This window comes from Aquarana catesbeiana, linkage group LG05 (assembly GCF_042186555.1).
Source record: "Aquarana catesbeiana isolate 2022-GZ linkage group LG05, ASM4218655v1, whole genome shotgun sequence".
Classification (NCBI taxonomy): Eukaryota; Metazoa; Chordata; class Amphibia; order Anura; family Ranidae; genus Aquarana; species Aquarana catesbeiana.
In genome coordinates, this window is record NC_133328.1 from 157,967,493 (window position 1) to 157,992,192 (window position 24,700).

A 24,700-nucleotide genomic window follows, 5' to 3' on the forward strand; every position below is an offset into this window, starting at 1 on the left:
TGCCCTGACCCCTCGCCAGGAGCCCATCTGACACCTATACTGAGACCTTCTGTCTCCTGGATGGAGATTACCTGTTTCCTGGCTGGAGCACTGAACCACTGACATGTCATTGCTCATAACCACCGTGAACACCTGCGCACACACACAGCCCTCGCAGGTCTCTATTAAGAGCTGGATCTGGGAATTACAAAACCCAGAGAAAACTTAAAAGTCAGTAATCTTGGCTCAGAACTTACATTCCAGAGCCCCTCAAACTGTAATTACGAGAACCCTGTGTGCCTTTTGCTTATACTCATACAGTGACAGGGCCTAGCACTGTCACAATATACTGTATAGACACTGTATACAGTGCCTTGCAAAAATATTCACCCCCCTTGGCATTTTTCTTGTTTTGTTGCCTCACAACTTGGAATTAACATGGATTGTTTGAGTATTTGCATCATTTAATTTACAGAACATGCCAACAACTTTGAAGATTTTTTTTTATTTATTGTGAAGCAAACAACAAATAGGAGAAAATAACAGAAAAAGTCAATGTGTATAACTATTCAGCCCCCTAAAGTCAGTACTTTGTAGAGCCACCTTTTGTGGCTATCACAGCTCCAAGTCACTTTGGATAAGTCTCTATGAGCTTGCCACATCTTACCACTGGGATTTTTGCCCATTCCTCCTTGCAAAACTGCTCCAGCTCCCTAAAGTTGGATGGTTTGCGCTTGTGAACAACAATCTTTAACTCTGACCACAGATTTTCTATTGGATTGAGGTCTGGACTTTGACTAGGCCATGCCAACACATTTACATGTTTCCCCTTAAACCACTCAAGTGTTTCTTTAGCAGTGTGTTTGGGGTCATTGTCCTGCTGGAAGGTGAACCTCTGTCCTAGCCTCAAATCACACACAGAGTGGTACAGGTTTTGCTCAAGAATATCCCTGTATTTAGCACCATCCATCTTTCCCTCAACTCTGACCAGTTTCCCAGTCCCAACTGCTGAAAACATCCCCACAGCAGGATGCTGCCACCACCATGATGGTGTTCTTTGGGTGATGTGATGTGTTGGGTTTGCGACAGACAGCGTTTTCTTTGGCCAAAAAATTAAATTTTAGTCTCATCAGACCAGAGCACCTTCCTCCATACATTTTGGGAGTCTCCCACATGCCTTTTCGCAAACTCAAAATGTGCCATATTATTTTTTGCTGAAAGTAATGGCTTTCTTCTGGCCACTCTGCCATAAAGCCCAACTCTATGGAGTGTACGGCTTATTGTCGTCCTATGTACAGATACTCCAGTCTCTGCTGTGGAACTATGCAGCTCCTCCAGGGTTACCTTAGGTCTCTGTGCTGCCTCTCTGATTAATGCCCTCCTTGCCTGATCCATGAGATTTTTGGTGTGTGGCCGTCTCTTGGCAGGTTTGCTGTTGTGCCATGTTCTTTCCATTTGGTTATGATAGATTTGATGGTGATCCTAGGGATCATCAAAGATTTGGATATTTTTTTATAACCTAACCCTGACCTGTACTTCTCAACAACATTGTCCCTTACTTGTTTGGAGAGTTCCTTGGTCTTCATGGCAGTGTTTGGTTAGTGGTGCCTCTTGCTTAGGTGTTGCAGCCTATGGGGCCTTTCAAAAAGGTGTGTGTATATGTAATGATAGATCATGTGACACTTAAGCTGGCCATACACCTATAGATTATCTGCAGATTTTCTATGGTTAGATGGAAAAAGTGCAACAGATTTCTCTACGCTCCCGTAGACGTCCTAACGACGAAACGCGTAGGGCGTGGCCTAATCTGTGCTTCCCAAACATCACCTCCTGTACCAGCGCTGAAGGATATTTATGACGGTTTTGACGTTTTTACCATTTCGCTTTATTTTTACTGTAAAAGTGTGAGTACCCTTTCATTTTGTGTAATAAAACTTTTTTAAAGCAATTTTACGCTATGGGCACTCCCTCTCTCTTTATATATGATATACCACGATCCTGAGCCCGCCAGCGATCGCTGTACAGTGGCGATAAAACTGTAACTGCCTACTACCCCCGCAGGGGTGAAGTGATCTGGTGAGTGGCTGCACTTTCAGAGCAAAGAGATATTATAAGTGAAGGATTATCACCACAGCACAAGAATATGGCACAAGAGACTCACTAAAGAATTTTGAAGCACGTTTGCACTTTATCTTGTCACTGTTGCCTTTTGGATTGCACCAGCACATTTGCACTTTATCTTGTTATTGTAATTTTCCTTAGGAACAGACTTCCTACACCCCCTCCCCACCTCCCTATCTCACTCCCTTCTCCCCCCCCCCCTTTTCCTCCCCCCCCTCCTTTCTTCCCTCCCTAGTAATATTACATATGTAAGCATTTAAATTATGTCTATGTATCACCTATGATTGCACAATATTGTAGCAGAATATTTAATTGACACATGCACGGTATACTTGGGAATCCATATTGTTAATTTGTATTTAATATTTGATATATGCACGGTGCACCTAAGAATTTATTTTAATCTAGTAACCTATATGGAGGTAGGAAACTAAATAGGAACAGCGCCAAACCCTTCTATCATTTCTAATAGATTTCTCCATGTTCGCTAAACTGTGTGGATGGAGGAATCTCCCACTTTTTCCATCTAACCATAGAAAATCTGCAGATAATCTATAGGTGTATGGCCAGCTTTAGATTGCACACAGGTGGACATCATTTCACTAATTATGTGACTTCTGAAGGTAATTGGTTGCACCAGAGCTTTTTATGGGCTTCATAACAAAGGGGGTGAATACATACGCACATGCCAATTATCAGTTTTTTATTTCTGAAAAATAGTTTTATGTATATATTTTTCTAATTTTACTTCACCAACTTAGACTATTGTGTTCTGATCCATCACATATAATTCAGATTAAAAAAACAAAATAGGTAAAAAGTCAAGGGGGTGAATATTTTTGCAAGGCACTGTATATACTGTATATAGTAAAACTATGAAAAATGATTCCACAACTACTGTACATATCACGAAAGGTTAGTAATGTATTCATGTAGACTTTTAGGGCCTGTGTAAACCAGTCCACGCACGTTATGCTCCATGTAATGTACACGGGCTGGTGTGCGGTGTGTAGGGGGGGTGTGATGCATTGTTACAACTTTATTGATGTGTTACAAAATGACATTGCATATGTGCTAAAGTGTGTTGGAATGTGCCGTTGTGTGTTGCGCTGCATAAAAATGCAAACATGTTGCATTTTTACACACCAACGCATATTTACAGAGCAAACCAAGCATAAAGCAAACATGTCCTTGCATTTAGCCTGCATTAATCAATGCTTATCATGCCAGTTCAATGCACCTGTTTTAAATGAACCCTTAGGCTAAATTTACACAGGTGGAAAAGGGGTGGTAAAAACAGGCTGTTGATCCATATCCTTTTTAACTGCTTGGTATGCAGTTCCGGCATGGTATTGTGGTGAAAAATCCCCCTTAGCATTGGGAAAAAAACATTAGCACTGGCAGCAGTACCACCTTATGGATGCCTAAAATTTGCCTTTACACCACCACTACAAATATCCACCATGGATTAAAGGTGTGTATAGGACCACCACATGTGTGACTGAGGCTTTGAAGTTACAGAAATATCCACTAAATTTACTGTTATCAAAAAATAAAAAGGCATATAAAATTCTCTATTGGCAGTCAGAATATTACAACAATTTTGCATCTACCAACCATGTGACCTAGTACTCCTTAACATCTAAAGTGCCAGCACAGTATAGTCATTTCTAATATTTCATAAAGGCAAATAAAGTTGTAATATGCATTTCTGTTTTTCTGTATTTACTGTATGCAGGTTATCTTATTCAATAACATTATCACTTCTTTTATTATTACTGCCTTTATATAACATGATTCCTATGCATTTTTCGATAGTCTAATTAAAGCCCAAATGCATTTAAACATTTTTTTTAAATTTAGCTTTGAATAACATGGGAATGTTATTTTCTGCTCCTTTTCTATACAAAGAATAAACCGTTTATGATAAACCATGTCCCCAACAGTAAGCCTAACCCCCTTTCTGTAACAGAAATATCCATATTAAATAAAAAAAAGTCAAGTGTATTTCCAGGGAGGAAATCATAAAGGCATTTGGAAAAGCAGAAAAGTGAACATTTTTTTATTGTGGAATCAATGTTGAAACACCTTCACCAAAGAACATTTACCAGTTACAGGTCACATTTCAAGATGATAAATGCATCCTTGGTAAAGGGGACACATTGCATGTTTCCATTACACAATATTTTAAGGTATTATGGCAGTGTTTACCTTTTAAGGTAACATTTGTTGTGACGTTCATATTTTTACATGCTTGTGATATTATTGTTATTGTAATAAATGTAATGCAAACTCTAATAAAGAATTTCTCTTAGTTGCTCCCTTTTGATCTGTTAAATATACCATTGGAAGCATTTTTATATATCTGTTCAATAAATGAAAATTGCATAACACATCTTCCTCACTTGCATGTCATAGCACTCTCCTCTTTTGAGAGTGTATAATTAAAGCTGATCTCCAGCATTAGTTTCAGTTTAAGGCAAAGCTGGCCCAAAACAAATTATTTCCCTCAGTAATGTGTGCAGCCGCTGGACGTGCTGTATACACTGTATACAGCACTGGGGTCTGGGTGCAAGATAAGACCTTCCTGTCTCACTTTCAGGATAAAATACAGTTGGTTTGAGTGGCATTCAGCCATTCATAGACTGCTTTGTATTATATCAATGAATACAAAACTTCTTCTTATTGGCTGAGCCAGAAAGGCAGGCTGATGATGTCACAATCTCCAACTCCAATCTCTGTTTTACAATATATTTTTATTGAGTTTCATTAAAGAGAAAAAAAAAGAAAAAAACAAGAACAATTTTTGAATTATTAGAATGACACAGAACACAATACCTGTCAAGAAGTTATACAGCATTAAATGTATCATACATTTTTGTGAATAAAAACAATTATCACATAACAAAAATAAAAATGTAAAATGGATTGGAAAAGATCCAGGTAAAAAAGGTAAAAAAAACACTTGTCAGTGACCGGCCCCCCAGCCCCCCATTTTACTTACCTGAACCCTCGAACTTGACCCAGGGGAATGCGCTGTCTCTCTGCCTGGGGTTCTCGGCTCTTGATTTGGATATATTGATAGCAGCACAGCCATTGGCTCCCACTGCTGTCAATCAAATTCAATGGAGCGATAGCCGGGGGACCGGACCGAGTCCTGCATTCGGCCTCTATGGATGCTGAACTCGGGAGCATGCCCACAAGGTAACCCCCTTGGGGAAGCACTTCTCTAAGGGGGTTATCAGATGTGGGGAGGAGCCGTGAGAGCCACCGGGAGACCCCAGAAGAGCAGGTTTGGGGCCACTCCATGCAAAACGAGCTGCACAGTGGAGGTAAATATATGTTTGTAATTTTTTTTTTTTACCTTTACAATCACTTTTAAGTCAAGTGAATTATAAATGTAAAAATATATACAATGGGGCAAAAAAGTATTTAGTTAGCCACCAATTGTGCAAGTTCTCCCACTTAAAAGGATGAGAGAGGCCTGTAATTGTCATCATAGGTATACCTCAACTATGAGAGACAATGGGGGTCATTTACTATAACTCCAGGAAGTACTGGTCACTAAGCGGGGAACAACCGTTTGTAAATTCTAAATTGCCGCTAATTAGCGCTTCCGCGTATATACAAATGCCAATTCTTATCAAGTTGTTATATAGCACTGTACTGTAGCCATGATCCATGTATGTGAAAGAAACATTTTTATCAGAGATGTGCTCTAGTTCCCGTGCATCTATTGATTTATATTGCAATTAGTATTCCTAGTTTTTTTTCCTTCTTTTGCTAACGAATGCAGTTCTGAATGATTATTACATAGTAATGTCTGCTATTCTGTAAAGTTACATGTATTAATCATTTAGGTTACCTAATTGTTGTATGTTGTTTTTTTCATGTTTTTGATTTATTATTTATTAATTTAGTTGACTATAAAGCAGTAATTATTTATGTTCATTCTTTAATAATACTGCACTATTAAGCGGGTCTTGTACTTAGCACAATGGCTTAGTGGTCTGCTTGGATATTTCCACACCACTCATGGTATGAGTTCAAACAGCAGCCAACCTAACATTGACCAGCTGTGTTTATTTTTTCAGTGCACAAGTGAATTAAAATAAACAAACAAAGAAATGTAAACTGCCCTTTAGCTAGTGTGTGGTGTTTGGAATGTCACATCATAATATAATTGAATACTTACATACCATTGCATGCATTTAAAGAGTTAATACAATAAAATCATTCACATTAAAGTGCATTGGCTATTTGGCAATCACCTATTTTCAGTATATATATATATATATATATAATATTTGTGTTGCTTTGGCTAACTGGCATTCTCCTTTTCCCACCAATGCAATCTTTTAGGATTTTTCTGTGGGATTTGAATCCATGAGTCTTTCACTACCTGAATGTTTGAAGGTAGAGGTGCTAACTGCTAGCCTATTAGGCTGAGCACAATTATACATACAAAATACTTTTACTAGTGTTTGATGTGTTATATACTATACAATAAAGTTTATCAAATGTAAACTACTTGTTAGCTAGTGTGTGGTGTTTGGAGATTCACACCATAATATTAGTGAATACTTACATACCATTGCAAGCATTTGAAGAGTTAATACAATAATATCAACCACATTAAAGTGTATTGGCTACTTGGCATTCACTGTATGCTGCTTTGGCTAATTGGCTAACTGGCTAACAGTAATTCTCCTTTTCTCCACCAATAGCAATCTTTTAGGATTCTTCTGTGGGATTTGAACCCATGAGTCTTTCAATACCTGAATTTTTGAAGGTAGAGGTGCTAACTGCTAGCCTATTGGGCTGAGTACAATTATAGATACAAAATACTTTTACTAGTGTTTGATGGTTTATATACCATACAATAAAGTTTATCAAATGTAAACTGCTTGTTAGCTAGTGTATGGTGTTTTGGAGATTCACACCATAATATTAGTGAAGACTTATTTATTTTTATTTAAGGTACTTCTATAGTGCCGTCAATTTACACAGTGCTTTACATATACATTATACACTCACATGGGCCCCTACCCTCAAGGAGCTTACAATCTAAGGTCCCTAACTCACATTCATATACTAGGGCCAATTTAGACAGAAGCCAATTAACCTACCAGCATGTCTTTGGAGTGTGGGAGGAAACCGGAGTACCCGGAGGAAACCAACGCAGGCACAGGGAGAACATGCAAACTCCAGGCAGGTAGTCTTGTGGTGTGGTTGGGAACACGAACCAGCGACCCTTTTTACTGCTAGGTAGGGATGAGCCGAACACCCCCCTGTTCGGTTCGCACCAGAACATGTGAACAGGAAAAAGTTTGTTCGAGCATGCGAACACCGTTAAAGTCTATGGGGGTCATTTACTATAGCGCCAGAAAGTACTGGGCACTATGGCAAATAATAGCTCCCATTTTAGCCAAATAAAATTTCAACAGGCGAATGTGCGAATGAAAAATTAGCACTATTAGTGAGAAACACATGTTAGTTAATCCTAAGCTGGCGCTAATTAGCGCTTCCGCGTATTATCAAATGCCAATTCCTACCAAGTTGTTATATAGTACTGCACTGTAACCATGATCCATGTATGTGAAAGAAACATTTTTATGTGAGATGTGCTCTACCTCGTGTGCATCTATTGATGTATGTTGCAATTAGTATTTCTAGTTTTTTTCCTTCTTTTGCTAACTAATGCAGTTATGAATGATTATTACATAGTAATGTCTGCTATTCTGTAAAGTTACATGTATTAAACATTTAGGTTACCTATTTGTTGTATGTTGTTTTTTATTTTTTAATTTAGGTGACTATAAAGCGGTAATTTATTTCTATTCATTCTTTAATCATACTACACTATTACCCAGGTCTCGTACTTAGCACAATGGCTTAGTGGTCTGCTCAGATGTCTCCACAGCACTCATGGTACAAGTTCAAATACCAGTCAACCTACCATCCCCCAGCTGTGTTTATTTTTTCAGTGCACAAGGAATTAAAATAAACAAACAAAAAAATTTAATCTGCCCGTTAGTGTGTGGTGTTTGGAATTTCACACCATAATAGTATTGAATACTTACATATCATTGCATGCATTTGAAGAGTTAATATAATAGAATCAGCCAAATTTAAAGTGCATTGGCTAATTGGCATTCACCTATTTTCAGCATATGCTGCTTTGGCTAATTGGCTAATAGTTATTTGCTTTTTTTTTCACCAATTCAATCTTTTAGTATTTCTCTGTGGGATTTGAACCCATGAGTTCTTCAAGGTAGAAGTGCTGACCGCTAGCCTATTGGGTGTAGCACAGTCATACATAGAAAATACATAGAAAATACATTCACTGATGTTTCTTCTCCCCGAGCTGTCTCTCCTGCTGCCACCATCTTCTCCCGCTGATGTGTTCTTCAGCGCAGCCGGTTACCCACTAATAAAAAAAAAAGCCGCTCTTCTTGTGGCGGTCTTCTGTGGCCATACAATAATGTCACCCGGAGAGTCTGCTCCATGGCTATGTAAGAGACGCCACACAGCGGGTGACAACACAGCGGAGGAAGACCACCATGGAAGAAGAGCAGCTTTTTTTTTTTCTAGCGGGTAACCAGCGGTGCGGAAGAACACAGCAGATGGAGAAGATGGCGGCAGGAGAGACGGCTCTGGGAGAATACAGCTCGGGGAGAAGATGGAGGAGGGAGAGACAGCGTCTGGAGAAGATGGCTCAGGGAAGAAGACAGCTCTGAGCTATTTTGCAATAAAGGACTTGTCAAAAACCGGCTATTGATTTTTTTACATTTCACTGCTTTTTTTGGTGAATGGGTAGGGGTAAAATGTACCCCATACCTATTCACATAGGGGGCAGGATCTGGGAGCCCCCTTGTTAAAGGGGGCTTCCAGATTCTGATAAACCCCCTGCCTGCAGACTGACAACCACCGACCAGGGTTGTCGGGAAGAGGCCCTTGTCCCCATCAACATGGGGAAAAGGTGCTTTGGGGCATGTGGCCTGGTGAGGTTCAGAAGGGGAGTGTGCTCACTCGTCCCCCCCTATCCTGACCTCCAGGCTGCATGCTCAGATAAGGGTCTGGTATGGATTTTGGGGGGCCCCACATCAAATTTATTTTACATTTTGGTGTGGGGTTCCCCTTAAAGTCCATACCGAAGGGCCTGGTATGTACTGGGGTGACCCTACGACATTTTTTTCCTTGAATTTTGGAATTCCATACCATAATATTATTGAATAAGTACATACCATTGCATGCATTTGAAGAGTTAAAATATGGAATAAAGCAAGCTGATGTGCTTTGGCTAATTATGCTTCTGAGTACAATGCACACTTTGAGGTAGTGATGCTGTCAGTGGGATTTGAATTCATGGCTTGAACTTTTGGGGGCAGCAGGGTATACCGCTATGCTACAGAGCTGAGCACTTACCTACAGAGAAAATACATTTACTAATGTTTGATTCTATACAATAATGTTTTGCATTTCAGGCATTAATATTATAGTAACAACCATGCTCATGCTGATGTGGCATTGGCTAATAGGCATTCGCCTCTTTTCAGCATATGCTGCTGAGTACAATGCAAGCATTCAGTAGGTGATACCATCTGTGTGATTTTCAGCCATTTGAGCACAATTATATTGAGAACATACGTTTACTAGTGTTTGATGGGGGGACTACTTTATATTCTAGGTATAAAATAGTACTCAGCACAGTGACTTAGGCACCTTTCACACTTGTGCGACCTGAAAGTTGTGAGATTTTTAATGCGACTTTAAGCAATGCCTGTGTAATCTTGAGGTCTATGGACGCAGGAGTCACAGGGAAAGACACGCAACTTTGCCACGATTTTGCATCAGCAATTTTGCCGCAATTTCAGGGAATGCCTGTGTAAACTTTAGATCTATGGACCTCAACTCGCATCAAAGTCAGACCAAAGTAGTACAGGGACTACGTTGAAGTCAGTGTAACTTGAAGTCGCACAGATATGAATGGTACACATTGAAAATCATGGGGTATGACTTGTCATGTGACTCTGATGTCCAAAGTTGCACAAGTGTGACTCAGCCCGACTTTGTCAGCGATTTCAGAGACATCAGTGCACTTTCCTGCACAGATGTCTAGTGAAATCACATAGGTCCCAACTGTTCTCCTTTAAGAAGGTGTCCTATGCTTACCTACTTTTGCTAATAGGTGTCCCTTATACAGTAATTATATATAGTAATTTATATAGTAATTTTTAGAAAAAAAAAATGATTTTTAACCTGAAACCAACAAATGTCAGAAAAATGTTTAGTGTTTAAGTGGTTAAACTTTCCTCACTTACACAGAAGTCTATTTCATTGACAAATTGTTACAAGGTTTCTAGTTAAGTTCACTGATAAAGAATGTTCTAATTCTTGGCAGACTTCCTGGTTTTTCGGCTGTGGCTTCAGAAGAGCAGAAAGAGTTCTTTGCATAGCAAGAATCGTGAAACGCTTTTTTCAAGATCGTAAAGGGGAAAAAAATCACGATGACGATTAATCGTGCAGCTCTAATAAATATGCATGGAAATCAAGGGGGACAACTTTTCATGTGACTCTGAGGTCCAAAGCTCCATGAAAAGTCACCCAAGTGTGAAAGTAACCTAACGCTATTAATTGATAACACCTTTGAATAAGGCCCCATTTGCACTTGTGCGACTTTAAAATTACACAACTTTGTCATGACTTGAAGCAATGTCTGTGTAATCTTTGGTGTATGGACCTCAAATTGCATCAAAGTCAAACCAAGGTAGTGCAGGGACGAATTTGCTACACTTTCAGGATGCACAAGTGACAATAGGGCCAAATTCAAAGGTGTTATCCTTGAATCTCATTCACACTGCTGCGACCTGAAAGTCACACTATTTTGCTGCCACTTTGCCGCTGCAACTTGGCCCCAATTTCTGGAAATGCCGGTGTAATATTGTACCCGATATACTTCAAGTCACACCAAAGTAGTACAGGGACTACTTTGAAGTTGGTGCGACTTAAAGTAGCACAGATATGAATGGTTATCATTGAGAATCATAGGGTACAACTTGTCATGCAACTCAGAGGTCCAAATTTGCTGGAAAATTTGCCCAGCTGTGAAACAAGTCATATATATTTTAATAAAAGGAGCTCTCATTTATACTTGCATAGTCCTTACTGATTTACATCAGCAGAACAAATGCAGGAAGTGATGCGTGCACATGGGACGGAAGCAAATGTGTGGTGATGCCAAACAAATCAATGAACCCCACCCACACCAAATCTAACTATGACATCCACCCCCGCATTGATTAAGTACAAGTACATATCCTACACTTACCCGGCCAATGAGCAGCACCTCCTCTTTGCTAAAGAGACCTCGCCATGTCCACCTAGATGGAGATCCTGACCAGCACAGGAACTTCCGGATGCATACAATGACTAATTTCCAGGTCAGAAGGTGAAACCACGCTTTTGATTGCAGTTGCGAATATTTGATCTCAACCATGATTAGTATTTTTTATTTTCAGATATGCAAATCTGTATTTCTACATATATTTGAAGGTAAACTTAAGGGAGTTTGATAAGAAATAGTGTCCCTGCGTTAGCAGCAGGTGAATTACAAAGACAAAAGGCCCAGTTTGAGCCCTGGTTCACACTGATAGAGGGAGGAAATCGTTCAGCTGAACTCCCACAATTTCATTCCTGCATGTCAGTCCCGACTGTGGGGGGCAACATCAGAGACATCGATGCAGGTTTCTGCACCAATATCAATACAAATCGCACCAATTAGAACAGTGCAATTGCCACAGATTTGACATGTCAAATCACACCAATGTGAACCAGAGCTGACACATTCAAACACTGCCTATCCACCAACTGAATTCATTACCTGCAATTCTCCACAGCTGTTATATATAAAGATTCCACCTTTATCATTAACTTGCAGTTGTGCAGAAGCCTAGGTTTACATTGGAGCGATTGGTCATGTGATTTGAGAGATCAAATCGCATGACTATTGGCAATGGCACTGTTCCAATCGATGCAACATTTTTTTGTGGCGCCGCACCAATTTGCTAAAGTAGTTCCTGTACTACTTTTGCCGATTTCAGGTGCGACTTCAATAGATATTTGTGTATGAAGCCACCTGAAATCACACTGACCTTGCTACTTTGAAATCGTGCTACTTCAAGTGAAGTAGCGCAATTTCAAAGTAGCATCAATGTGAACCAGGGCAAAGAGATTAGTTTTTTGGTGCCCAAATACATATTGAAATAAAATATAAGAGATATTGCACTTTCCCAAAACCACCACCCACAAAAACTAAAGAGAAAGAAAAGTAGAAGAAAAAAAAAAAAAAAAAAACACCACAACAAAAAGCTAAATAATGTACTTTTATTTTACCAACAGAAAAAAAAAAATTACATTCATTTACTAGCTTCAAAAAAATTTGGACAGGATATATGGTGCTACATTTAGCAATGGAATTTTAAGGGCCCTGCACATAGGAGCTTACAATCTAAAATTAGACAAAACCTTTGAGTGGACACAGCTTTAATTTCAGTGTATAGCGGGCAACTCATCACATTATCTGCAAGATTATAGAAACATACTTAACAGTCATTCTTACAAAGAATTCCCACATAATATTACAAAAGACTTATTCAAAACACCCACCACCAGCCCACAATCCACACATACATACATTGGTGACCATGTTCTGCTGGAAGCTGCATTTCGGTGTACACAATTAAACGAGATCAAAAAGAGTAGGTCAGCAGATGCTTCCAAATGATGTTTACATGATCAGACAGGAACAATACACACACAACATTGACAGCATAGCAACATAAACCCACTTTTGATTGAAAAAATGCACAAGATGGGGGCGTGTCCGGATGAGAGCCAGGGAAGACGTGCTAGAGCTGAGCTCCTCACAGGCAGAGATAATCCAGTGCCATCCCTGCCATAATCCACCTCGGAGAGCCTGCATTTCAATTGAACCGGTGCCTGGGCCCCCTCTGCTACTGCCCTAGGTGGCTCTTAGTGAAGTTGGGCGACCTAAATCAGATTCGGGCCTGCGGCTTTGCCCGCACCGCTGATGCCCGTCGCCATCTTGAGGCCTACGGATCCTCCGGAGGCCTCGGCTCTTCCATCCCGGATCCCGTGGATCAAAGGAACATCTTGCCCCAGCACATCAGTAACTCCGGGGGTCGGGGGCTACCTGTACAGTGGTGGATGGTGGACTGGAGATCCCTAAAACCAGCTCCGGTACCCTCCGGCCGGACGCCATCTTGCGGCCTGCGGACTCGGCCTATCTCATCCTCTGGGCACAGTGAGTAGCTGGGCAGTCGCCTATCCTTCCCATACTGGGTACCCCCTTAAAGAGACTGTGCACCGCTGTGTTGCTGGGGGTCGGTCCGCCATCCTTAGACGCGCCGTGAGGGAGCTTTGTTACCCTGATCAGAATCCACAGCCATCCTGCTCCAGGGTTATCGGATTCCGCCACCAAACCCTCCATCCAGGTCCCTGGGCACCCCCTGAACAATCCCCTGTCTGTCTGGAGAATCCCGGCCATCCACTCGCCCCTCTATCCGGCCTACGGCCGGCTCCATTACTTGGGGACTGGCCGCCATCTTGAGTAGCCCTGTGAGGGAGCTGTGCTGTCCTGGACAGAATCCATTGCCATCCTGCCCCGGTGCTTGCTGGATCCCCCACTGGGTCCTCCATCCAGGTCCCTGGGCACCCCTTGAACAATCCCCTGTCTGTCTGGAGTATCCCGGCCATCCACTCGCCCCTCTATCCGGCCTACGGCCGGCTCCATTACTTGGGGACTGGCTGCCATCTTGAGAAGCACTGTGAGGGAGCTGTGCTGTCCTGGACAGAATCCATTGCCATCCTGCCCCGGTGCTTGCTGGATCCCTCACTGGGTCCTCCATCCAGGTTCCTGGGCATCCCCTGAACAGACCCCTGCCTACCTGGAGAGTCCCAGCCGTCCATTAGCCCTACCAGTCTCACTGCTGGCTCCATCTGGCATCTCGGGGCCTTGGGACCTGCAGATCCTCCACACTCGGCTACCGCTCACAGCAGAACAGACGTCAGCACCTTCCGTACATACCCGTGGCGGCTCCGTGGACCGAGAGGCGGGATTTTGTGAGAACTGGATACCGCCAGAAATACCCTGCATGGGACTGCACTCTGGGAACAGAGGTGAGGAACGGCCTTCCTGCTGCACCGTGGGCCCATCAGTAGCTCCCTCGTCCCTCCTGGACCGGGTCCAGACCCCAGGTTATTACAAAATCGTCCCGCTCACAGGGGTGTGGTCCCACCATCTCATAGCCTGATTCTTCAAAAGTCCTGGGTGTTTGATCTTTACCCCCACAAAGCTCAGAGTACACCTCTTCGGGCAACATGTAGCCCCACAACAAATTTGGAACAAGCTATTGCCCTTGGATAGGGGTGATAAGATGAACTAAAGTCATAATCATAACTAAGTGGGGGCGCTTGCGAGACGCGATGCAGTTCACCATTTGTAATTGAGAATTTCATCTATTCAGCGAGGATTTAACACACACTGCAAGGATCAATTACCTTAAATAATTATATTTTTTATAAACATCCCTGCAGTTCATACTAGTGCATGCCGTCGGGCAAGAGGGCGTACAATCGCCGTGCGCAACAGCACTCTTTAATCACATACCCTCTGCGCAATAAGGAGCAGAATAAAATGGCGCATAAAGGTGCTAGTTCGTCGCTGGTACAGTCCCCTACAACTGCCAGTGGCCCTTCGCACAAGTCCTCTCCAACACAGAACAGTGATCTCCCCTCTCAGATCACAAAAGCAGATTTGGACTCCAGCTTAACCAAGATCTACGAAAAACTTGTTGACAAAATACAGTGTGAACTCCAAAAAACAACAAACACACTCACACAAGAAATAGCAACCTTGGGAGGACGAACAGATGTTCTTGAAACCAAGCATGATGAGCTATCACTTGCACACAACGATCTTAGAAGGGACTTTGAACTGTTAGCTGAAAACCACTCATACTTACAATCTCAAGTGGAAGATTTGGACAATCGAAACCGTAGGAACAACCTGAGGATTCGTGGTATTCCAGAATCGGTCACCGAACTGATGCCAGCGGTGTCCAAACTCTTCCACAATCTCCTTCCGGATCTACCTCCATCCTCATTTGTGTGTGACAGAATCCATAGGGCCTTGCGTCCTAAGCCACCCCCAGACAAACCTTCACGTGACATTATACTATGCATGAAAGACTTTATCACAAAAGAAAGCATACTAAGAGCATCCAGGAATATGCATAACATTGAATTGGATGGAACAAAAATTCAAATATTTCCTGATATTTCACAAGCTACCCTGGAAAGGAGACGCAAAATGAAAGAGATAACTTCAGTATTACAATCAGCTCACATCAGATACCGCTGGGGCTTTCCATTTAAATTAACAGTGCCACACAATGGCACAACTTATACAGTTTTCAACATCGCGGAAGGTAAAGATCTCCTGGTGAAGTTGGGTCTTTTAGACCCAGGGGCGGTGGCAAGACCTCCTGCCACCCCTCATACCTCACCGATCTGGGCCACCCCAGCCACGCGTCGTGGACAAGGAAGATGGCGTCCATCACTCAGAAATCTGGATGCTTGAAGTTAAAATTTTTCGCATACCTACGGCTGAAAATTCACACTTCTGTGGGGGGAGGAGAGAGAGAGGGAGGAGAAGGAGAAAGGGATTTTTTTTTAATTTTTTTTTTCTCTGTCTCCTTTTCCTTCGCAGGGTTCATAGAACAATTTTTACAGTTTTAAAAATTTACAAATTTTGAGGTTTGATTTACTGTGTTTAATAAAGTAGTTCTACCCCTTTAAAAGGTATTGGGTAGGTATTTCACAGTTCCTACCATGCAATCTTATGCAATCATATACATTTAACCCCTTTTTTTTTTTTTTTTTTCTTTTTTTTCTCTCCATCTATGAGGTTTTTCTCCACTAATTTTTTCAACATACGTCACGGCATGCTCTTATATTTTTGTCTATAGAATCCTCGCTGAGGCTGATCTGCTCCGCCTCAGCTAGTTTGTTCCCCTACTCACAATGGACTCCAAAAGCATGGTTCAAATAGTGGATACATTTCTACGACTGACCCTGCTATCCATTGTTTTAATGATGGATGCTCCACTTGTGAGTAATGGACAATATTGTCCACTACAATTTTATTTTCGGTCAGGCAGTGCTTCTCACCCTGACTCCCAAGCTATAAATAATTTTTCTCATAATTATACTAAAATATTCTATTTTTACAAAATTTTGAAAAGGTTGAACAAATTCTCTGTATTTTACTTAAGATGTTATGATGGTGCATTGTTGCGCAATGTAGCACTGTTATTATCTAGGAGTTTATTTTTTCTAGGGTTCTACGGTTCAGGTACCCAAATCTTCAGTCTACACATATATAAGTATAATATATTATTTGATATAGAAAGGTCAACAAAAAAACACTTATGCAAAATTTTGAGGTATATTCCGATATATCGTATATATGAAGATATAGATGGTAACACAGTGATCACCAGATTTTTCTCTATCTCAGGTAATTCTTCTTTATCGACGTTATCATTATTATCCAATTTACTATCACCATACCAACTCTGCCAAATGCTTTGCCCTGGGCCATGTGATCCATTGACACTACCTTATAATTATCATCGCTTTCTAACACCAATACAATGGGGCTTAGGGTGATTTCTCACAATGCCCAGGGCATTAATTCACCTCACAAGAGAAAGAAAGCTTTTCGTCACTATAAAAGATTAGGAGCTGATATAATATTAATGCAAGAAACTCACTTCGCTACAGACAAACACCCTAAATTCATTGACAAAAGTTTCAGCCAATTTTATTGTACAACTTACAACACAAAATCTAGGGGTGCTGCCATATTTATTAGGAACTCGGTGGTTTTTGAGGTTCAGAATGTCTTTAAGGACCCAGAAAGTCGTTATTTGATTTTGAAAGGCTTAATTAAAGGACGTTCGGTTACCATTGCCTCAGTATATGCTCCTAACGAGGCCCACTCAAACTTTTTTAACAAATTTTTTGAGACTTTGGATAATTATCATTCCGCACATCTAATAGTGGGTGGGGACTTCAATTTAGCAGCTCACTCGGTTCTGGACAGAAGCAGAGTTGTCCCTTCCTCTAAAGCTTTCCCTAAATCGCTGAACAGATCACTATATAATCATCAATTAGTAGATACTTGGAGAGCCCACAACATAGGTATCAAATCCTACACATTCTATTCGCACCCACATAACAGCTTTGCACGACTTGATTATATCTTCTGCACCCCAATCCTATTGGCCAATTCCTCTAAAGCAGATATACATGCATGTCCTTGGTCGGATCACCATATAATCTCCTTTAACACTTCACGCATAGGTCTAGCCAACACAACACACTCATGGCGAATTAACGATTCCTTGCTCACAGATCCATCAAGCAACCAACAAATTCTATCTCACCTAGAGCAATACTTCGCACACAACGTAACGCCTGATATGTCTCCTACAAATATCTGGATGGCACATAAAGCGGTAATGAGAGGCCATCTGATAAATATTGCCTCAATTAAAAACAAATCCAAACTTGCAGATATTAGATCCCTTACAAACGATCTAGATAATTTATATCACAGACACAACCAAAACCCATCTAGTGACCTATTTAAACAGATTCAAGAGAAACGCACTACCTTAGACACATTATTAGCATCGGACACCGAAAAGGCCCTCAGGTGGTCTAAAGCCAGATTCTTACTCAACAGTAATTCATATTCCACCATGTTCGCTAGAAAACTTAACCAATCTACAAAACCACCCCACACATACAAATTAAGGAACCCATCTGGACATATGGTGTCCCATCCCAAAGAAGTCATGAAACTGTTCTTAGACTTCTATAAAAATCTTCTTTCCACATCACAATCAGCCCCCAAACAGTCTTCCCTTGATTGGCTTAACAACATTACATTGCCCACTCTTTCTAAGGACCAAATAGAATCTCTCAATGCCCCTTGTACAGACATAGAAGTTTGCAGAATTATTAGAACTTTAAAGATATCCACTGCCCCAGGCCCAGATGGCTATTCCTCGTCCTACTATAAAAAATTTGCCCCTACCATTACCCCACACCTTACTAAACTATATAATAGTATTTTACAAGGCGGCCAATTCCCATCTGAAATGCTATTAGCCAACATGTCTCTTCTTCCCAAACCAAATAAAGACCACTCCACCCCTCAAAACTACCGCCCAATATCAGTTATTGATAATGACCTAAAAATATTTGGCCGAATTTTGGCAGACAGATTATCGGCTGTTATCTCCCCACTAGTTGATCCTGATCAAACGGGTTTCATTCCTAACAGACAAATAACAGACAATATACGACTGACCACAAATATCATTCAAGACTCCAACACAAATTCCAAATCCACACTACTACTCAGTCTCGACATACATAAAGCGTTTGACAGCGTTTCCTGGTCATATCTTGACACTCTACTCCCCAAATATGGCATCAACAATGAATTCTTACATGGTTTTAAGGCTCTCTATCACAACCCACAAACACGTATCAAACTCCCAGGCAACAACTCAGACTTTTTCCCCCTAACCAAAGGTACCAGACAGGGTTGCCCCCTCTCCCCTCTACTTTTCGCCCTCGCGATAGAACCCCTTGCCTGCGCGATTAGAAATAACAAAGACATTAAAGGATACTCCAAGGGATCCAAGGAATACAAACTAAGTCTCTACGCAGATGACGTGCTTCTGTTTATAACCGACCCTCTTATCTCCCTACCCAACCTAACTAAAACCCTTGCCATCTTCCACGACGTGACAGGCCTGAGTGTAAATCTATCTAAATGCTCAGCTTTACCAATCAATATTCCTCCAGCCTTAATAGCTTCACTTAAGGACAAATTCTCATTTAATTGGAATATGGATTCATTTAGATATCTAGGCATCCAAATTACTTCTTCCTATAAAACGTTTTACCAAGCAAACTATCCTCCTTTATTTAATAGTATTAAAAATTTACTTAAACTTTGGTCATCATGCCAAATTTCATTCTCGGGTAGAATAGTGGCTGTAAAAATGATGATACTACCCAAGCTTTTATTTTTTTTCAGAGCCCTTCCTATTATTCTACATAAAAAAACATTAGATTCCTTACAGAGAGAGATCAACAAATTCATATGGCTAAACAAGAAATCCAGATTCAGCTATTCCCTTATGTTTAGACCCCAAGGAAAAGGAGGCCTCAGCATTCCTAATCTTTGGCTTTATTATCTATCGGCCAGATTTACCCAATTAGCCCAATGGTATGCCCCCTCACTTCAAATCCCTTGGCTCCGGTTCGAGGAAGAATCTGTCCTACCCTACAATCTACAAGGACTTCTCTGGTCCAAGTCTATCCCACCACAAAAAATTAAACCCCTAAATTTCATTGTCACTCACACCCTTCAACTATGGAACAGACAAGCCTCTAAATTCAAATTATCTTCTGACATTCCCCCCTTGGCTTCCTTTCTAGGTGACCCTCGTTTCCCCCTCCCAGACAGAGCTCAAGATCAAAACTCTCTAACGAATTGGAAGTCACATAACCTAACACATTTAAAATCGCTCTTCCACAACAATTCATTCCTCACTTTCTCCAGTCTACAAATAAAATATGATTTTCCACCTTCTGAACGAGAGAACTATACAAATATAAGACAATTCTATCAGAAATATCATTCACTTACACTTCATCCCCCCTATACACAATTTGAGCAAATTTGTATCTCTTTCCCCCGTGATAGTGGTTTAATCTCCAGAATATATAAAAGTTTAAATGAGACCAACATGCCTGAGAAGTCACACCCCATGCTACAATGGGAATCAGATCTAAATACCTCATTTACTCCAGATCAATGGGATACTATTTTTACAAATCTCCATAAATGTTCCAAAACAACCTCGATCAGAGAATCATCCATCAAATTGCTCTATAGATGGTATCTCACCCCCGCTAAACTTAACTCATTCTATCCCTCACTATCCCCACTCTGCTTTAGGGGTTGCCCCTCTCAGGGTACACTTTTACATATCTTTTGGGATTGTCCCCATATAAAAAACACCTGGCATAAGGCTAGCATAATCATTGAAAAAATATCCGGTAGGAAGTTTTCTCTTACACCCCAAATATGTCTTCTTTTCTCCCCTATACAGGATATTCCAATGACTAGCACAAGGCTAATCCACACATTTCTCAGCTCCATTCATTGGGCTATAGCCTTCAATTGGCGCTCCACTACGGTACCTTGGTCACAAATTCTCAACCGCATGTCGAACATCAGACTTTCTGAAAAAATTCACCACACGTTATATGACTCTATGCCTCTTTATCAAAAAAAGTGGACCCTCTGGGACACCACCTCTCTGATTTAGAAAAATTTCTATTTAATTTTCCTCACCTCCTCTCCTTAACACATACGTAATTGCCCTTCCTTCTTCCCTCCATGATAACTGGCATATTTATGACACTGTGCAATATTTAATCTGAATAACCATAACCCTTTTTTATTTCCTGTACAACATTCACTGTTAAAGATATTTGTATGTATACTTGTACCATCATTGTAATTGTTTTATACCTTGACCTTTTGCATAATAAAAATCGTTTGTAAACAAAAAAAAAAGAAAAAATGCACAAGAATTTCATCAAATCTCCCAATTTCATGCCTTCTCCCACCACAAATCACAGCAAAAAACCTGACCTTCTCAGGCCAAACAACCCCCCCTACTGCAGGCCTTTATATAAGAGAGGTTGTAGTGTTAGCACACTGACACACCCAATAGAAGTACATGCCCACCAGTATCTTTCAATCCGTCTCTTCATGTATGTCTAAAGTGATTGCACCTGATGAGCAGGAACACATAATACTATTTGCAACTGTGTTAAGCTGGTCATACACCTATAGATTATCTGCAGATTTTCTATGGTTAGATGGAAAATGTGCAACAGATTTCTCCATGTTTGCTAAACTGTGTGGATGGAGGAATCTCCCACTTTTTTTTATCTAACCATAGAAAATCTGCAGATAATCTATAGGTGTATGGCCAGCTTTAGCCTTGGCTATGTGCATCAAATCTCCAACTACAGGCCAAAGATCAAAGTCAATTTGCATCCACATAAACAAAGCGACAGTTTTCTAAGCATATGTACCCTTGCAGTGTAAACCCTAAAATTTGAAATGTCCAAGTCCCTGAGCATGATTAGTGCTAATAAACATTAACATCAGTCCCTGGCTGCAATGAGCTTCCAATATAAAGTCCACAATTAACTTTCTTACTTTAGAACCTATTTCGACAGGAGACAAATAACATGCCAGCATGTCTTTGGATTGTGGTGAGAAACCCACACAGGGAGAACATATAAACTTCAACACAAGCATTAGCATGTTGGGGTATTGAACCAACATCCCAGGTGCTGCTAGACAGAACTGCTACCCACTTAGCCACCAGGCAGCCCCACACATGTTTTCTGCATCTCTGTGGTGTGAACCAGTCCTAAGTCCATAGCCATGCTCAGTGTCACAAGCAATATACAATATATTGGCCTAAGTATTGGGATGCCTGCCTTTAAATGCACATGAACTGTAATGGCATCCCAGTATTAGTATTGGTTCAAAACTCATTTGGCCCACCCTTTGCAGCTATAACAGCATCAACTCTTCTTGTCCACAAGGTTTAGGAGTGTGTCTATGGGAATGTTTGACCATTCTTCCAAGTGCATTTGTGAGGTCAGGCACTGATGTTGGACGAGAAGGCCTGACCTACAGTCTCCTCTCTAATTCATCCCCAAGATGTTCTGTTGTGTTGAGGTCAGGACTCTGTGCAGGCCAGTCAAGTTCCTCCACCCCAAAATCACTCATCCATGTCTTTATGGACCTTGCTTTGTACACTGGTCCAAATGATTTGGTGGAGGGGTATTATGGTCCGGGGTTGTTTTTCACGGGTTGGGCTTGGCCTCTTAGTTCCAGTTAAGGGAACTCTTAAGGCGTCAGCATACCAAGACATTTTGGACAATTTCATGCTCCCAACTTTGTGGGAACAGTTTGGGGATGGTCCCTTCCTGTTCCAACATGACTGCACACCAGTGTACAAAGCAAGGTCTATAAAGACATAGATGAGCAAGTTTGGGGTGGAGAAACTTGACTGGCCTGCACAGAGTCCTGGCCTCAACCCAATAGAACACCCTTTGGCTGAATTAGAGTAGAGACTGCGAACCAGGCCTTCTCATCCAACATCAGTGCCTGGCCTCACAAATGCACTTCTGGAAGAATGATCAAACATTCCCATAGACACACTAAACCTTGTGGACAGCCTTCCCAGAAGCTGTTCTAGCTGCAAAGGGTGGACCAAATCAAATTTTAACCCTACGGACTAACACTGGGCTGCCATTAAAGTTCATATGTGTGTGTAAAGGCAGGTGTCCCAATACTTTTGGCTAAATAGTGCATCTGGAAAAGACTTACAATGGTGGTGGAACCCTCCTACACATAACTACTACATTTAGACATATTTATAGGACCTGGGAGATGAGACAACTTCTCTACATGTAGTAACATGGTTGGGATTTGAACCCAGACCCTCAGAGATACTAAGGAGAAGTTCTAACCTTTAAGCCACAGAGCTGCCACATGTGAGACCCTCCTACACATAATTACACATAAATACACAAAAAAACACATAAATACTGCATTTCTATGGACATACAGGTGATGGAATTACATTACTCAAGAGTTATTCTTCTTGATTTATTCTGTGACATTTGGTGGTTTTTTTGTGGGTGAGAGTAGAATATTACCCTCAAATTTTTGGGAATTACATTTTGTTTTCTGATGTTGGTACACATATCACATTTTTTGGGCTCAAATTATAAATATTTGGAAATAATAAAAAGCACAAAAAATTGTTTGTAGATTATAAAGACACCTGTGTGAGTTTGGGGTAAAGATTGTTGTGAGATGAAGAGTAACAAGTGAAAGTGACAGAGAAAAATATATTTGACCAAAACATCAAAACATTCCACATTGTAGCATTCTTAAAATCAAAATATTTTAAGTAGAAGCAACAATGTTGCAAAGGAAAATTTATTTCACAGAAAGATACATTTCATCTCAACATTAAAAGGTTTTTTTGTGAAAGTTAGAATTGTTCCATTAGAATCAATGACTGAAACTTCATATGGACTAAAATAGAGCAGATTTTAACTCCCAAAAAGTGTTCTCTAATTAGCTCTCATTTTGGTAATTACTATAGCTCCAGGTAAAAAAGACACTTGAGTTAAAATGAGAGTTAATTTTAGGTCTGAGCATGCTCAGTTGTGTTGGCACCTAGTTGTCCAAAACTCAGACTTTTAAAGATATTTCAGCGTAGAAATCACCTTTTCACACAGTTTAAAAGCAGATCATCTTTAAATAATATACCACATATTTCAGGACCATTTAGGCAATTATATCATGCTCTAAACATTATTTCCATGTGCAATTCTCTAGGTTTTAGCAGAGTTATGCCCCGTACACATGGTTGGACATTGATCGGAGATTCCGACAACAAAATCCTAGGATTTTTTCCGACGGATGTTGGCTCAAACTTGTCTTGCATACACACGGTCACACAAAGTTGTCAGAAAATCTGATTGTTCTAAACGCGGTGACGTAAAACACGTACGTCGGGACTATAAACGGGGCAGTGGCCAATAGCTTTCATCTCTTTATTTATTCTGAGCATGCGTGGCACTTTGTCCGTCGGATTTGTGTACACACGATCGGAATTCCCGACAACGGATTTTGTTGTCGGAAAATTTTATATCCTGCTCTCAAACTTTGTGTGTCGGAAAATCCGATGGAAAATGTGTGATGGAGCCTACACATGGTCGGAATTTCCGACAACAAGGTCCTATCACACATTTTCCGTCGGAAAATCCGACCGTGTGTACGGGGCTTAAGGGTTTGGGCACTATTTAGTTTCAGGGAGCTATAGTAAATTCGATTTTGGGAGAATTTTCTCACCAGCGCTAAAGTGAATACTGTTTTAGCACGAATTAGCGCTATTAGCACTAATTCGCGCTAAATTGCCACGAATTAGCGCTAATTCGCGCCGTGTCGCTATAGTAAATGACCCCCAATATGTGGAAACAATCCAGACAATCACATTGTCTGATTTTTGAAAGAATTTTATAAGTATTTGGTCACCTACAAACAAGCAAGATTTCTGGCTCTCACAGACCTGTATTTTCTTCTTTAAGAGGCTCCTCTGTCCTCCACTCATTACCTGTATTAATGGCACCTGTTTGAACTTTTTATCATCAGTATAAAAGACACCTGTCCACAACCTCAAACAGTCACAATCCAAACTCAACTATGGTGAAGACCAAAGAGCTGTGGAAGGACACCAGAAACAAAATTGTAGACCTGCACCAGGCTGGGAAGATTAAATCTGCAATAGGCAAGCAGCTTGGTGTGAAGAAATCAACTGTG